The sequence below is a fragment of the Malania oleifera genome, chromosome 9 (genome assembly GCF_029873635.1).
Source record: "Malania oleifera isolate guangnan ecotype guangnan chromosome 9, ASM2987363v1, whole genome shotgun sequence".
NCBI classification, from domain to species: Eukaryota; Viridiplantae; Streptophyta; class Magnoliopsida; order Santalales; family Ximeniaceae; genus Malania; species Malania oleifera.
This window is the reverse complement of record NC_080425.1, coordinates 18,478,735-18,494,801: the sequence shown is the minus strand read 5'-3', so window position 1 is coordinate 18,494,801 and position 16,067 is coordinate 18,478,735. Positions and strand designations below refer to the sequence as shown.

General features: G+C 35.8%; 1 pseudogene; it reads right to left on the bottom strand.

The window, feature by feature from the left end:
• LOC131163378 (subtilisin-like protease SBT3.5) overlaps positions 1-16,067 on the bottom strand; it is an 83,499-nt pseudogene that overhangs the window by 19,000 nt on the left and 48,432 nt on the right.

Here is a 16,067-nt window from a genome sequence, read left to right as displayed (position 1 = left end):
TGTAATTTTTAATAAGTAGGAAACCTTAATAAACCACAAAATATTATTTTATTATTACTTTTTTGATTCAAAACTATTTTACACTAATTACTAGAAACCATACAAACACAAATATATATATATATATATATATATATATATAAGGAATAGGGGGAGCTAGTTGACTAGTCCAATTGAAACGTTGACTAGTTTGGCTACCATCTTCTCCACCAGGGTTTCCCTTAGCTCCACCATTGTTGTGTTGCCATGGGTGCCTATAGGTTTTCATCGAGCACCACTTGTAGTCGCCCGTTTGCTGTTGCTCTTTTTCTTTTTCCTTAGCCACCCTTACTAAAAATTGCCGATGGAAATATACAACAAAACCAATTGGTTAAAAATTCTTTGCACATGTACATTATTGCAAACTCCTTCACCTTTCTATATATGATAATTGTGAACAAGATTATAGTATGTGGTTCAAAGATACTTGTAGAACCTATTTTGAAGAAACTCCTAGTATTCTTATTGTAGACACCCTAATTTTAATCAGATTTTTTTTAAGGAGACCCTTCGTAATAAAAGTCGACTTCATATCCCAAAAAAGGAAGAATTTTTTTTTTTTTTTTTAAAAATCCGATCGAGTTTTGAGTCTTAAGAAATGAGTCCCGGTTATTGCGAAATGGAGCCTTTTGTTCAGAATTGAGTCATTGAGTTCTAGTCATATCGAAATTAAATGCCGAATATTTTAAATCGGGTCTCGTTTATTTTAAGTTGAGTCCTATTTATTTTTAAATTGTAGTCCCTTTATTTTCAAAATTGAGTCCTTGTTTATTTTAAATTGAGTCTCGGTTTATTTTTAAATGTGAGTCCTTGTAATTTTAAATTGATTCCCAATTTATTTTTAGATGTGTGTCCTTGTAATTTTAAATTGAGTCTCATTTTATTTTTAAATGTGAGTCCTTGTAATTTTAAATTGAGTCTCGTTCATTTAAAAAGAAACAAAAAAACGATTGAGTCCGAATCCTTCGTTTCTGAGAATTAAGTTCATTCTTTTAAACAACCGAGCCTTATTTTTTGGAGGAATGAAATGAAAATAAAACGGCTTTTTGATGGAAACCAAAGCTGCCGCACACACCTACGCAAGGCCAAAACACACACATCGTCCTTAGGGTTTTGCGGGATTGTGGCTTATAAAAGCATGGCTAAACCATAGCATCGGGTAACCCCAGGACGACCATTGGGTCACTCGCACACGGCTCTCTCTCTCTCTCACTCTCTCCCTCACATGCCTTAGTTATGAGGGATACTCTATATTAAATATATTATATGAATATGAATGTGGTCTGTTTGGTTGCTTATATATTAGTATATCGTAAATTTATAAAGAGAGTAAAATAGAAGACTATTAAATTTAATTAGGGATAATTTTTAATTATTTAGATACCGTTCGTAGAACAGGTGTGTGAGGGGTGTTAGTACCATCCCCTCACATAATCAAGCTTATATATCCTACTTTGGTATATGCAGATCGATTCTACCTTTAATTGGGTGGTAATCATATGTTCTAATCACACTCCAAAAGGTTAGTGGTGATTCCAACATCCAATGTTTCCGAAAATTATAAATCATTGCTTAATTCGCTAATGTCCCTAAAGAAGTTATCAAGCAGCCATCCTGTCTAGGCATTGAAAATCCTAAGTCCACACATGCTAAGCATTTGAATAACTAATATCATTTAATTAAAATGGATGTTCTCACTTTATAGTTATTTAAATATTGAATTTTTTGTTATAGTATTGTATTTTAAATTATATTAGCTTGTATAACTTCGTATATGCACTTCTCTGGAAATATTAGTTATTGACAAGCCCCTTATTGTTTTTAATATATATATATATATATATATATATATATATTTATTTATTTATTTATTTTTACTCTATGTTATAAATTTCTTAAATTAAATTATTAAAATATAATTATATTTTTTAAGAAGATTATTTTCTATTATTTTCATGATTAAAATTTCTAAATTTATGTCAACTCAGTTAAAGGTAAAGTTATCATTTTTCCAAAAAATTAACCTTTGAAATCATCAAGCCAAAATTTCTTTATGTATGTATATATATATATATATAGCTTAGAAAAATTTGGAGGTAAGTGGTCATGTTAGAAGTTTCAGAGAATTATTTCCCGATAATTTCCTCAAAATAAAATAAAAGATATATTATAGATATGAATATCTGAGCTATAGGTAAGACGATAATAAAATGTTCATATAGAAAATAAATAAAGGGAGAAATGTATTACCTTGCGGCTTTTTCATTTGAGAAAATTGATGCAATTCGCCTTCCATAGACAAGTGGATAAAATTGATTGGTTGTCTCCCCAATATACAAAGCTTGACCCTATACAAGAAGATAAAGTCTAAATATGTATGTGTGCATTCTCCCACTTAATTTTTTGTCCATACAAATATCATTTGAATAGAAAACTCAATGGCAATATAAGAAGATACTTATATCTAACACATAAACATTTATAAATAATTCACAATTAATTAAATGACTAAAAAAACAAAAAAATAATTAAATAGAAAGTGCACACATAATTGCTCATTGGGAACGACTTTGATGGAAGAATGAATGATTTAATGATCTCGCCAACCAACTAAACCAGTATTGATCATACTAGTTAATGAAGCACTGGATAGAGAAAATAATGTGTACGTTGTAAAATAAAAAAAATTCTCTTACAAATAATAAGTCGAGTAGGGTATACTTTTTTTTTTTTTTGTTGCAGTTTAACTTGACCTTATGTAAGGAAAAAAAAAATATAATTTTTAGGGACACAACTACTCAATCAATCTTAAAATGTAGAATGCAATTGGCTAATTAACGACATCCTAATTAAACATGTATAATATTATATTTAAATATATCATTGTATGACATTACCTAAAAAACTATTTTCTTTCATAAAAAATAAATGTTGGAATGTCTGAAATATGCAATGAAAAGTGTCAAATACTTGTCAACATCAAATTATATATATATATATATATATATATATATATATATATATATATTTGTGAACATTTTGATGAATGATGTGTCTCACACATGTCAATGAGGTATCTTAGAGGTGTTCATCTTAAGGAGAACATAAGGATATATCTTTATAAAAAAAATTTAGCTATTCGTCTTTACAGCACTGCAATATTGATTTCTGATGGGTGGAAAGGAATGCTCAGTCACTGGTTGTGATTGAAACTCAATGAGAAACAGTTGTAGGATAAACACTATCAATTTATTTCAAAATTGAATTACAGAGAAATAAAAAATACTCGCTCACTGACTATTACTCTCTTTACACACCATTTAATACATTACACACACACACACACACACACACACACACACACACACACACACACACCTATTTATAGCAAATTGTGGGAGTAGGTTGCCTACCGACTTTAGAAAAATCAACAGCGGTGGGCTGCCGGCCATCTCCAGTCAAGTTTACTATTTCAACATCCCTCCTTAAACTTGACACTCCTAACTTTGTCATTCCGAGCATTGTCTTTAGTCTCGCAAAAATAACATGCCTGAGTGGTTTCGTGAAAATGTCAGCAATCTGATCATACGTTCTGCAAGATATCAATTCCACTTCTTTCTTCTTGACATGCTCCCTGATAAAATAATACCAAGTATCAATATGTTTACTTCTTTCATGGTAAACTAGATTTTTTGCAAGTGCAATTGCTTATTGGTTGTCGATGTAGACTTCTGTGGGGTTATATTGAAGAAATCTCAGATACTTCAGTACATTCCTAATCCATATACCATGACAAATAGCTGAGCTGGCAGCAACATACTCAACTTCATTTGATGACAACGTTATGATGAGTTGCTTCTTCGAAGACCATGTAAATGCTCTATCTCCCATGAAAAATATGAATCACGTCGTGCTTTTTCTTTCATCAAGATCTCTTCCTCAAACGCTATCTAAATAGCCAATAAACTTGCAATCACCTCTTGATGAATAAAACATACCATCGGTGATGGTACCCTTGACATATTGGAGAATCCTTTTCGCTGCATTCAGGTGGGACTGGTCAGGAGTCTCCATGTACCCGCTGACAAGTCCAACTCCATAGAGTATATCTAGTCTGGTGCACGTCAAATACCTCAAGCTTCCAACCAAACTCTTGAAGTATGTGGGGTCAACATCTCCTTCCTCATTCTTTCTCAATTCCAATCCCATTTCCACTGGAGTTGTTACAGGGTTGCATTTGTCCATCCCAAACTTCTTCAGTACTTCTTTTGCATAGTGGTTATGGGAGATGAAGATTCCCTTCTCGCTTTGCATGACTTCTATGCCAAGGAAATAAGCCATTTGGCCAATATCCGTCATTTCGAATTCTTTGACCATGCTTCTCTTGAAAGAGGCAAACATCTCTGGATTGTGGCCAGTGAAGATCAGATTATACACATATAGGAAGGCAATTAGCATGCTTCCATCTGTCTCCATCTTCATGTAGAGCGCATGCTCGTAGTGACACTTCTCAAATCCATTCTTCTGGAAGTAGTCATCAATCCTCATGTTCCACGCACGAGGTGTCTGCTTCAAGCCATAGAGTGCTTTCTTCAACTTGTACACTTTGTCTTCTTTTCCTTTCTTCACATATCCAGGTGGTTGATTGATATATATCTCTTATTCTAGAAAACCATTCAAAAATGTTGATTTTACGTCTAGCTGCTAAATCTTCCATCCATTTTTTGCTGATAGTGAAATTAGTAATCTAATTATTTCAAGCTTGGCAACCGGGGCAAAGATTTCTCCATAATCAATCCCTTCTTTCTGCTTGTAGCCTTTGGCGACAAGTCTTCCTTTGTATCTTTGAACTTCTTCTTGAGCGTTCTTCTTGTAGACCCATTTCACACCAATAGTTTTGCGACCCTTCAGGAGATTCGTCAACTCCTAAGTCTTGTTCTTTTCAATGGATTGAATCTTCTCATCCATCATTTTTCTCCATTAGTTTTCTTCATTAGCCTTCTTAAAGCTAATCGGATCGCTAGTCAGCAATAGATAGCTTAGAGCAACATACTCTTCCATTAGTTCTATATTTTCATACAGGTTAGCTAGATTTTGAGCTCCTCTAGGTCTCATGTTTGAGATTTCACGCTCTATTGATGATGAAGCTTCATTCTGCTGTGGTGAACTATGTGGAGGTGTCTGCAGTTCGGGAACTTGTTACTCGATAGCCACTTCTCTTGTCTACGTAGGTTCTTCTCCTTCAAGTTTTAATTCCACATCTTTGGAACATTCAGCCTGATCCAATTTCTAGGATTCATTTTCTTCAAAAATGACATCCCGACTGTGAAAGACTTTCTTGTTGATGGGATTGTAGAGTCGATATCCCATGGTGCTATCACCGTATCCAACAAGGATACACTTCTCTCCTTTGTCATCCAACTTTGCCCTTCTTGCTTTTGGGATCTTGGCGTAGGCTATGGAGCCAAACACCCTAAGATGACTCACACTAGGCTTGTGAGTACTCCAGGCTTCATGTGGTATCTTTGTATCAAGACTCTTCATCGGACACTGATTGAGCAGATAGATTGCACATAACACTGCTTCTGCCCAAAAACTCTTGGGCACATTCTTATCATTTAACATGCTTCTAGCCATGTTAAGGATTGTGTGGTTCTTCCTTTCAACTACACCGTTTAACTGGGGAGTGTAAGTCGGTGTGAACTATTTTTGAATCCCTTGTTGCGTAGTGAATTCCAAGAAAGCTTTGTCCTTGTACTCTCCTCTTTGGTCTAATAGGAGTGATTTGATGTGATAGCCACTCTATTTCTCCACAAGAGTTTTGAACTCTTTGAACTTGTTGAACACCTTTGACTTCCTTTTCAGGAAGTAGACCCAAGTCTTTCTGTTATAGTCATCGATGAAGGTGAGGAAGTATCGATTCTGTCCATTTGAAAATGGTCTCAATGGACCACACACATCTGTGTGTACTAGCTGGAGCGGCATGGTTGATCTCCAGTCGACTTGCTTTCCAAAATTGTTTCTGTGTTGCTTGCTCATAACACAAATTTCACATATCACATTTGGATGGTGGATATTGGGTAAGCCTTTCACCATCTTCTTGCTTCCTAGTTGTTTCAAACTTTCAAAATTCAAATGTCCATACCTTAGATGCCATAGCTAGTCTTTGTATTTGATGATAGCACTTAAACACCTTGGCGTATCATGTTGGATGGCAAGCGGAAACATTCAATTTTTGCTATTTGAACTTGAGTAACAAGATTTTTTTTAACGTCTATTATCATAATCTGCTTATCACTAACGCTAATTTGGTAGCCTCTCTCCATGAGCTGTCCGAGACTCAAGATGTTAGTCTTCATATTTGGCACGTAATAGATGTTGGAGATGTAAGCATGATCTCCAGAATTTTATTTGATCAAAACATCTCCTCTCCTTCGGACTAGGATTTTAGAATTATCACCAAAAGAGATCTCCCCCTGAACTTTCTCATCAAGTTCAAAGAGTAGGTTCTTTCTGCCAATCATATGGTTGCTGGCTCTAGAATCAAGGTACCAAATACTTTGGTCCTAGGGAGTTGAATTGTGTGCAGTCAGCATCAACAACTCTCCATTTGCATGTTCAGTTTTGGCAAGGTTAGTCTCCTTGCTAACCTTTTCTTGTTGTTGACCCAACACTCATTGCTGTAGTGTTCATACTTGTGGCAGTTGTAGCATTGAATGTTTCTTTTGTCTACATTCGAGCTGTTATTGTATCCTCCTCTTCATCCTTGTCCTATGCCTCGTGGAACATAGTTCTTTTGGTTGCGTCATTCTTTAGTGGGACCTCTTCCGCCTCTGCTACCTCCTTTGGAGTCAAAATTTCCATAATTTCTTCCACGGGATCCTTGACCTCGTCCTCTTCCTTGCTGTGATGTCCCTCTTTTGTCGTATTTATCTATAGTTAGGGACAACTTTGTTTGGAGGGCTTGCTCCAGTGCTTTATCATCACTCATTCTATTGACTTTTTGCTCATGGGCTTGAAGTGAGCCCACAAGTTCTTCTACGGATATGGTTTCCAAGTCTTTTGTTTCTTCCATGGTCACAACTATATAATCATATTTTGGATCTAGAGATAGCAAAATTTTCTCACAAATTCTCTCGTCATTGAGATGCTCTCCATTTCTTCTCAATTGATTTGATACTACCACAACTCGTGTATAGTAGTCAGCAATAGATTCAGTAGATTTCATTTTTAGGAATTTGAAATCACCTTGCAATGTTTGAAGATGAATCTTCTTTACTTTGTATGCACCTTTGTATGTTTGCGGGAGAGAGCCCCAAACTTCTTTGGATGTCTTGGTGAAGGCGATGATTTCAAACGTGGCCTCATCAAGGCCTTGGTACAATCCTTCTTTCGATTAGCTCGCACGGTCGTTCTTTGAGCATCAAACATAGCTGCTTTGGCTTCTTTTGATGGGCTTTCTCTATACCCATCTTCAACGATGTCCATGAAATCCTGAGCACCTAGTAGGGCTCTCATTTGAATAGTCTAATTGTCATAATTTTCCTGAGTCAATTTTGGAATGACAACTTGGGCAGCACTGCTCGCCATTGAATTTAATATATAAAAACAGAGAGATGGGGGATGATTTTGGCAAATCTGAGCCACCAATGTGTTCAAAAGGTCAAAAAACCTTAGGAACTAGTTTTGGGTTGTAAAGAATTGGTCCAAAAATCACTGAACCGGTTACAGGAATTTTAGGTGGTTTTTAAACTAGCTGGTTTAACTTAACGGCTATTTAACGGCATTAGTGCTTACCATTAGGCCACGTGGTAGATCCTACACGTGTCACGTGTCGACGGCTGGACGTGGGTTGAGTCTTATGTATGGAGCCGGGTTGCGGGTCGTGAGTTGCTGAGCCGGGTCACGGGTTGTTGGCCGGGTCGGATCTCGCAAACCTAGCAAGGAAGACGCGTGCGGGGCGCATAGGGCATGTGTCGCCGACTACCGGAGTCTACGTCGACGTGTGTGGCGCGTGGGAAAGGCGCTGACAACGCTGGAGGCGCGTGTGAGTGCGTGCGACACTTCCTGATGTTCGTTTAAGATGTGGTTTCCACTGTTGGAATCGTCTCGACGTGAATTTCACAACAGTAGGCTCAATTTGGGATTTTGAGCAACTTCAAATTTGAGAGAAAAATGAATTTTTTCTCTGTTTGGCAGATTTCAGTGTTCTTGGACGCTCTAATACTACTAATGGGTGGAGAGGAATGCTCAGTCACTAGTTGTGACCGAAACTTAGTGAGAAACAGTTGTAGGATAAACACTATCAATTTATTTAAAAACTGAATTACAGAGAAATCAAAAGCACTCGCTCACTGGCTATTACTCTCTCTACACACCATTTAATACATTACATACACACACCTATTTATAGCAAATTGTAAATCAAATAATCAACAATTGTGGGAGTAAATCTTCAAAGGAGTTGGGCTGGTAGGTGGAGTAGGTTGCCTACCGACTCCAGAAAAATCAACAGCGGTGGGCTGCAGGCCATCTCTGGTCAAATTTACTATTTCAACAATTTCTAATGTTAGTCTATACAAGGTTTAAACAAATCAATATTTTTTTTTTGTATTTATTTTGATTAATTTTTTTATTTAACATTTATAATATATTTAATAATGGTTAAAGTTACTCTTAAATTTTTTTTTTTTTTAAAAAATTATATGTAATACACAGCCATCTACAAAGTGCTCCTTGACATGAAAAAGTTTGTACACACCCCATTTTGTCTGGAGCCCAGTTAAAAAAATTAGGCATTCTCATTATTTAGGGAGGGTCCAGAATATTGAATATTAGGAAAATACATCAAAGAAACACCCTTGAATACAAGAAAAATATAAAAGAGAATATGCCAGAATATTCAATTAAATTGAATGATTTATTTCTCAAAACTGAATGATTTGCAATAAAGAAGAATGTTTTGTTTTCTAATTCAATTGACTTTCTTGAGATTTACATGGAAAGAAATCAGTAGGAGACATCTAGTTGAACTTGTGATGGAAACTCTTTGAGAATGGAAAGCAAGCACATAGAAAGAAAGAAAATTACCTAAAATGGTTTAATTTGCTCTTAATGATGAATGAAATCCTAGCCCTATAAGAACAGACCATCCGCAAGGGGAGTGATGGCCACACAAGAAAAGAGGTGGAGAAAAAGAAAAGAGCTTCGTTCATCCTTGGGACAACTAAGAAGGAGTGAGGGACATAATAAAATTCTTTGTTGAAAATTCAGGATTAGATGTGCCTGTGCATCCCGCTTGATCTTGACAATCGGATGGTGATTTCTCGTCCAATTAAGCTGAAATTTTGACAAGTTGTTTGTGACTCATCCTTATTCATTCTGATTGGTTATATTGTCTTTTGAAACTTTGTAAATTTGGTTTTGTGGCTTGGACAACTGCTCATTTGTGGCAGCAGCTTCAGGATTGGAGGAGAAAACATCAAGAAAAAAGAAAGAGGAAGGGGGAGAGAGGTTTGGCCACACAAGAAGAAAAAGGAGGAAGTAAGAGAGTGAGGAAGGCACGCCAAGGAAAGAGATTATTCTCTTCTCAAAAGGTAGGTTTTTTTTTTTTTTTCTTCTTCTTTGAAATAGTTTTTTTTGTTGTTTAAATTTTATTTTTTGATTGTTGAAAGTTCTTGGTTTGATTTTTTTTTTTTGCCTTCACTTTAGGTTGTGTTAAGGAGGTTTTTGAACCATAGTAGGCTACGTAGCAGCTAGGGTCTTGGCCATGAAAGGAACCACAATAGTAGCAGCAAGCACGGTGGTTTAGGGGTGCCTTGGGGGATGAATAGAGCGATTGTAGGCTAGGTTTGTGGTGGCTTGGAGGCTGCATGCAGCAGCCATAAAAAGGGTTTATAGACAGGTTTTCCGTGCTGTTTGAAGGCTGTTAAGAGCTGCAGACAGCAGCAGCGGGAGGCACAACAAAACGACAATCTTTGGGGCTACTTTAGTGGTCGAATGAGGGCTGAGGGTTAATTTTTTGGGTTGTTAGGAGACTGCATTTTGCTGCAAACAGAAGAAGCTGTTGGAGCAGTTGGCGTCTAGGGTTAGGTTTTTGTTGTGAGTCGTGAGCAGTAGTAGAGGCTGCTAATCTATTGTGCGTTAGGGTTATTTGAGTGTTTTTTTTTTCCTTAATATATTTTGGTTTGGGCTGACAGCAACAAGGGCTGCTAGTCTGCTCTTCTAGGGTTTCATTCGGTTTATTTGGGTATTTTTATGTGGGGTTATAGCTAGGTTTTGGATAGACAACAGCAAGGGCTATTAAGTCCGGGTGTTTTCATGTTAATTTTATTTTATTTTATTGTTGTGTTGGTGTATGTGTGATGATAACAACATGTAGCAGCCTTGATGGCTGAGGCTTTAGGTATGTGATTGGGTTGAAATTGTTCAGATTTATTTCTTGCATACTTCTAGATATTTGAATATATTTAACTCCTATACCATGTATGCTCCTTTGTACACCACTATGATATCATTATCGATTCTAATATATGCTCACGGAAATATGTTTTGAAAGAATGGATCTATTTGTTCTATGCTTTAGTTGTGCTAATATGCTTTGTATGCTAGTTATCCTTACTATGACTTCTTAAATGAATGAAAGGTGAGAAGTGGTTGTAGCTTTTATGACTAACATGAGGACTTACATAAGTGCAATGAATTCCATTATTTATTACTCACTGAAATATGACTTTAAAAGGTTCTCATGGGATTTATGTATTTGGTTTTATTAATGAGAGATAATTGTGAATATTGGAGATTTGTTTCAATGATGTGTTATTAGAGATCACTTCAATTTGCTTGGCTTGCCTATTTTACACTGCTGAGTTGGGTTTTTTTTTTTTTTTTAGTAGGGCTTATTTAGGTTTTATTTTAGGCGTGTTAGCAGGTTCCTTCAAGCAGCAACATGGGATTGTTGTGTGGGGTTATTTTTTTAGGTCTCTTTAGGTCTTATTTTAGCTGTCTTAGCTGGTTTATCCAAGAAAACAATTTGAAAAATCTTTGAAACTTTTTATAAAGGTTGGACAAATATTGGGATACTTCTAAAAAGTATTTGGTTCCTAATTCCCTAATTTGTTTTTATGATTTCTTGGCGCGGGTGTGCCCCTATGATTTTAAAAATGACAATGAGGTATTTAGACCTCACCTGTATTAGCTCTAAGGGGAGGAGAGGTTTATCTAACAAGGCCCCCTCGCTTGGAAGTCTTATCAAACATTCCTAAATTGCACCAAGATTTGTAATCTACTTTTAATTTTGTTTTATTTATTTATTTATTTATATATTTTAAAGAAGTTAATTAAAGGTTATTAAATTTAATTTGGGGATCATTCATAATTAATTGGGTAACGTTTGCCGAACAAGTGTGTAGGAGGTGTGAATACCATCCCCTCACAAAACTGAACTTCTGATCCCAATTTTGGCAAAAGCATACTGAGACTACTAATTTCTTGGCCTAAGTTTAGTCTGGTGACTAATCAAATAAGTAGTAATTAGGTGTTCTAACCACACCTAAGCAAAAAAATAAGTTTGTGGCGACTCCAAATCCAAAATTTTCAAAGATCATATTTTATTTGCTCGTGGTCCTAGGGCCCCCACTTTGAGATATCGCGATAGCTTGGCCACTCCACCAGGGACTTTAGAGAGTCAAGCCATCGATTAATTAGGAATTATCCCAAATACGAATTTAATAAGTCTTTTAATCACTCCATGATATTTTGTGAGTATTGTTTGTATAATTTTGAATATTGTATATATGATGGAATAAGTATGTGTAAAGATTGATGACATGTGGGGTTTAGGGGAATAGGATAATTATATGAACTCACACACTTTCACGAGCCTTCTACCCGGGCTTTACCTTCCATGACTAGATAGGGGTGAAGTACCATTTGCTCTCATTAGACAAGGTCCTTAGGGGTGTGTGAGCAACTTTGCACAGTTTGTACCCTTCTCTTAAGGTAGAGCCTTGGTGAAACCCTTAAAGTGATAAATCCCCCTGAGGTTGGGAAATGAGTTTCATCCTTCTCCACATAATTTAGTCTAGTCTTTTGTTTATATTTTTTAGTTCATTTATGTTGTTTCTTGCATTCTGCATCCATTTTATACATGCATACTACTTGGTCAAAATTCTAGAAAGCCCATCACCTTATGGACAACCCTAGTAGCAGTATTCGGTGAAGAAGAAATAGAGGTTCAACACTACTTTTGATTCCAACAAAATCATCAAAAAATTAATTAAATTGAAAGAATTGAGGTGATTGAGAGAATCTAGTTAAGGGGCAATCTAGTTAAGTTGGGCCATTAAGAGAATCTCTAATCATTGTGCCTTTAATAAATTCCCACTCTTCAGAAAAGACCTTTTATTTGCTAGGTCTTGCCTCAACAAAAATGGAGGATAAAATGAACAGTATGGCTATGAGGAAACGTAGGGCTACTGAAAAAAGATCTGTTAGGAGCGGAATGCTTAGTAAATAGGAAAATTTTTAGGAGTTAGTAAATGAAAAGAAATTTTCTTGTAAGTTGGGAAGATAATCCGAGTCTTAAATTGAAAGGATTGTATATCAAAAGCTTGGTTAATTTGGGAGTTTTCACTATGTGATGAGGTTTTTCCAAGAATTTTAGCAAAACAGTTGTTTTAAGTTGCATTGCATTCATGCATTTTAAGCATAATCATGCACACATGGTCATAGCCAAAGGGTCTTTGCTCATGTTCTAGTTGCCTACAAAAGCAGTGTGCCAAGGTGGTAGAACAAAAATCTAGTGTTCGAACATTGAGCAGAACAAGCAAATCTTTCTACGTCCTTAGAAGGAAGGCCAAGATCATGGGTGAGCAGTTGGAAAGCCACATGAGAGGTCTTGAGCAAAGTCATGAGGAAATCCGTCAAGATGTGCGGGAGATTAAGGATCAATTGAATAAGTTAATGGGGATTCTCACTACTATGAATACAGGAAAAACTGTGCAATCTCCATAACTCAAAATTAAGAAGATCCTCCATTTCCACTAGGATTTACACCTATTAGTGAGCATCCAGTGATTTTTTCAATTGGCTCGGGACCAAGCTCATGCCCATTTGTCCCAATGCACCAATCCTAGGATTTCAATCGATGTGGGATGCACAAACACCTCCAATCATGAATCCTGATTGCAAGAACATTTATGAGCTGTGGAAGGAACAAGAATCTTTGGTTTGATGGATGCTTTTGATCCATGATTGGTGCCTAATGTGATTTTACCCCCAAAATTCAAAGTCCCGCATTTCGTGAAGCTCAGTGGATCCAAATGTCTAGTAACTCATTTAAGGATGTATTGTCCAAGAATGGTTGCACATTCTAATAATGATAGGTTGCTCATCCACTGTTTCCAAGATAGTTTGACTAGGGCAACTATGAGATGGTACATTCAACTTGATCGAGCAAAGATTTGCACCTAGAAGGATCTAGCTCATGCTTTCATTACACAGTATAGGCATGCAATTAAGATAGCTCCAAATAGGTCATAGTATAGGCATGCAATTGAGATAGCTCGAACTAGGTTGACTTTGCATAATATTGAGAAAAATTCAAATGAATCATTTAAAGAATATGCTTACCGATAGAGAGAAATGGTAGCACAGGTTCATAGGGAAGCAATTTCTTTATTTGTTAACATTCTCAAAGATCCATATTTTGGCCACCTTATTAGGGGTAGTCCCCAGAATTTTACAGATTTGGTAATTATCGAAGAACAAATTGAAGGGAGATTTAAGATGGGAAGGAAGAGCAACTCAAGTATCGGGTAGGGAATTGTGAAGGAAGAAATAGACAAAAAAGATGAGGAGGCACAAGTAGTATGAGGACATCCTTATAAAGGAAATAATTATGGAAAGAAAAGGTTGTTCATTTAAAAGGGCTCCATGCTAGGTTGAAGGATTAACTAGGTATTGACTTCAGGGTAAGAAGTGATGATGGAAAATTGAACACGTGTTTAAATACCCATTAGCGATAGAATCAGAAAAATTATTTATTCTTAAAAAGGATGGTTCCCTATAAATTCTCTTTGTTCAACTTATTTTGAGTTTTAAATTAAATAAAATGCATTTCAATTTCATTACATCACATTGTGCCAAATTTTGTCTATTTTTACTTTTATTTTGTGCAGTGATATAGGATATGGTTTTGCTAGTATGGAAGACCTAGAACCGATAATAGGCTTTGAGAATCCATTTAAATAAAAAAAAAAAATCCAGATTGGTGGGGTTGAAAGAGTATGTCAACAATCCATAGTGATCCTTGGAAAAAGAAAAAGAAAAAAAAAAAGAAAGGACTCCAAATGACCGTATGTTGTGAAGAAGGCCTTCCTAAGAAGAGCATTATTGTTGGCTGATATGGATGAGAATAATCTACTGCACCTGATTAATTTTTATGCTCTAAAATGATATTTTACTTTTTATTTTGAAATTGCAGATTATGTCTTATGGAAATTGTAATCAAATTCTGATAAAATTATGGGTGGCCATCTTTGACCAACCAGTGTATCCAAAAGAACCCAATAATGAGTGAACACTTGCTAATCCATTTGGGCCTGAATTTAAACCAACTATTTCTTGAAGTTAGTTTTCCAAAATTTTTAATTATGGTTTGGGTCCTTTATTATTTGATAATTCATTTGAGGCAACAATTATCGACCAAAACAATGGTAGACCATTTTTCTACTACCCAAAAAGAAAATCAAAGAAGAAATCCCTTAACAACCTTGTTGAGCTTGAAAAAATTTCTTTTTTACACCATCCAAGGATCATCCCCCCACACTAGGGCATTGATAGAAAGATTAACATGAAGCCTAAAGGAAATCCAAAAAGATGAATGAACCAAGCCCCCTCCCAAGAAAAAGTGTAAAATGTTGTAAAAATGGGGAAGCCAAAAAGAAAAAAAGGAAAATAATAAAGGGCATGTTTAGTTGGTGTTCCTTGGCCAAATATCACCTTTGACAAAATTGATGAATTTGGGCCTTATTAAATTCGTTCCTTCTTTAGCCAATACCCTCAGCTTACATTACGGTCCAAATAAAAGTATTGGCTGGATTGACACATATTGTTGTCTCAAATGAGTTGTCAGACTCGTTTTTGAGTATGAACTACGTTATAACCTGATCCTAATAAAGTACATAGGCACCTTGTTAAAATAACAAGTTCGGTTAATATTTTGGACTATTTGGGGCATAAAATATCATTATAGGATGGGATTTTTAAGCCTTGGTTTTTATTTTCTTCTGAAAAATTGTATCTTCAGCCCATGCTTTGTCTTGTGTCTAAAAGACCACCTTGAGATCAGAATACCCAATAAGAAACTTACCCCAATTTAGGATTAAAGGGTTGAAATGGGGTTGCAAAACTAGAATCAAGTAAACATCATTGGAGGTTGATATCAAATTTATAGCAGAATAATACAGAAAGGGGTACAGTAGATGAGCAAAATAAGTTATGCTCAAAAGAAAGCAAGTCTAGGTCATCAAGATGAAAGGAAAACTTAAGGTGGTGCCTGTTGATTGGTTCTCTAAGTTGACATCGAAGCTGCATGGTGTCGAAATACTGGTAAAGACATTTCGTTTTAAACTAGCACATAAACCAGGTAAATTGACAAATTTGTGCATTTCACTTCCATACTTAAATGAGGTGGTATTATCTGATTGCATGTTTATTCATTTAAATTCAAAATTGTTTTAAACAATAAGAGCATAGTCTTGAAAGAAATACTGCGGTCATAAAGATTAAAACTTATTTCCAAAATTCTCAAGATGAATAGGTCCATAGTTTGCCAGAGACAGAGGATGCATTAAGTATTGAGATAGAAAAAGGACTGAGGCATTCACATCAAGAAATATTGTTAACGTTTTCTGCACAAGATCAACATTTCATAAATTGGGGCATCGATAGCGAAAATTGAGGTTGGAGTTTTAAAGTTTTGTTCTCGCATCAAATAGGTGTTGAGATCTCAAAACAAAAAAGGT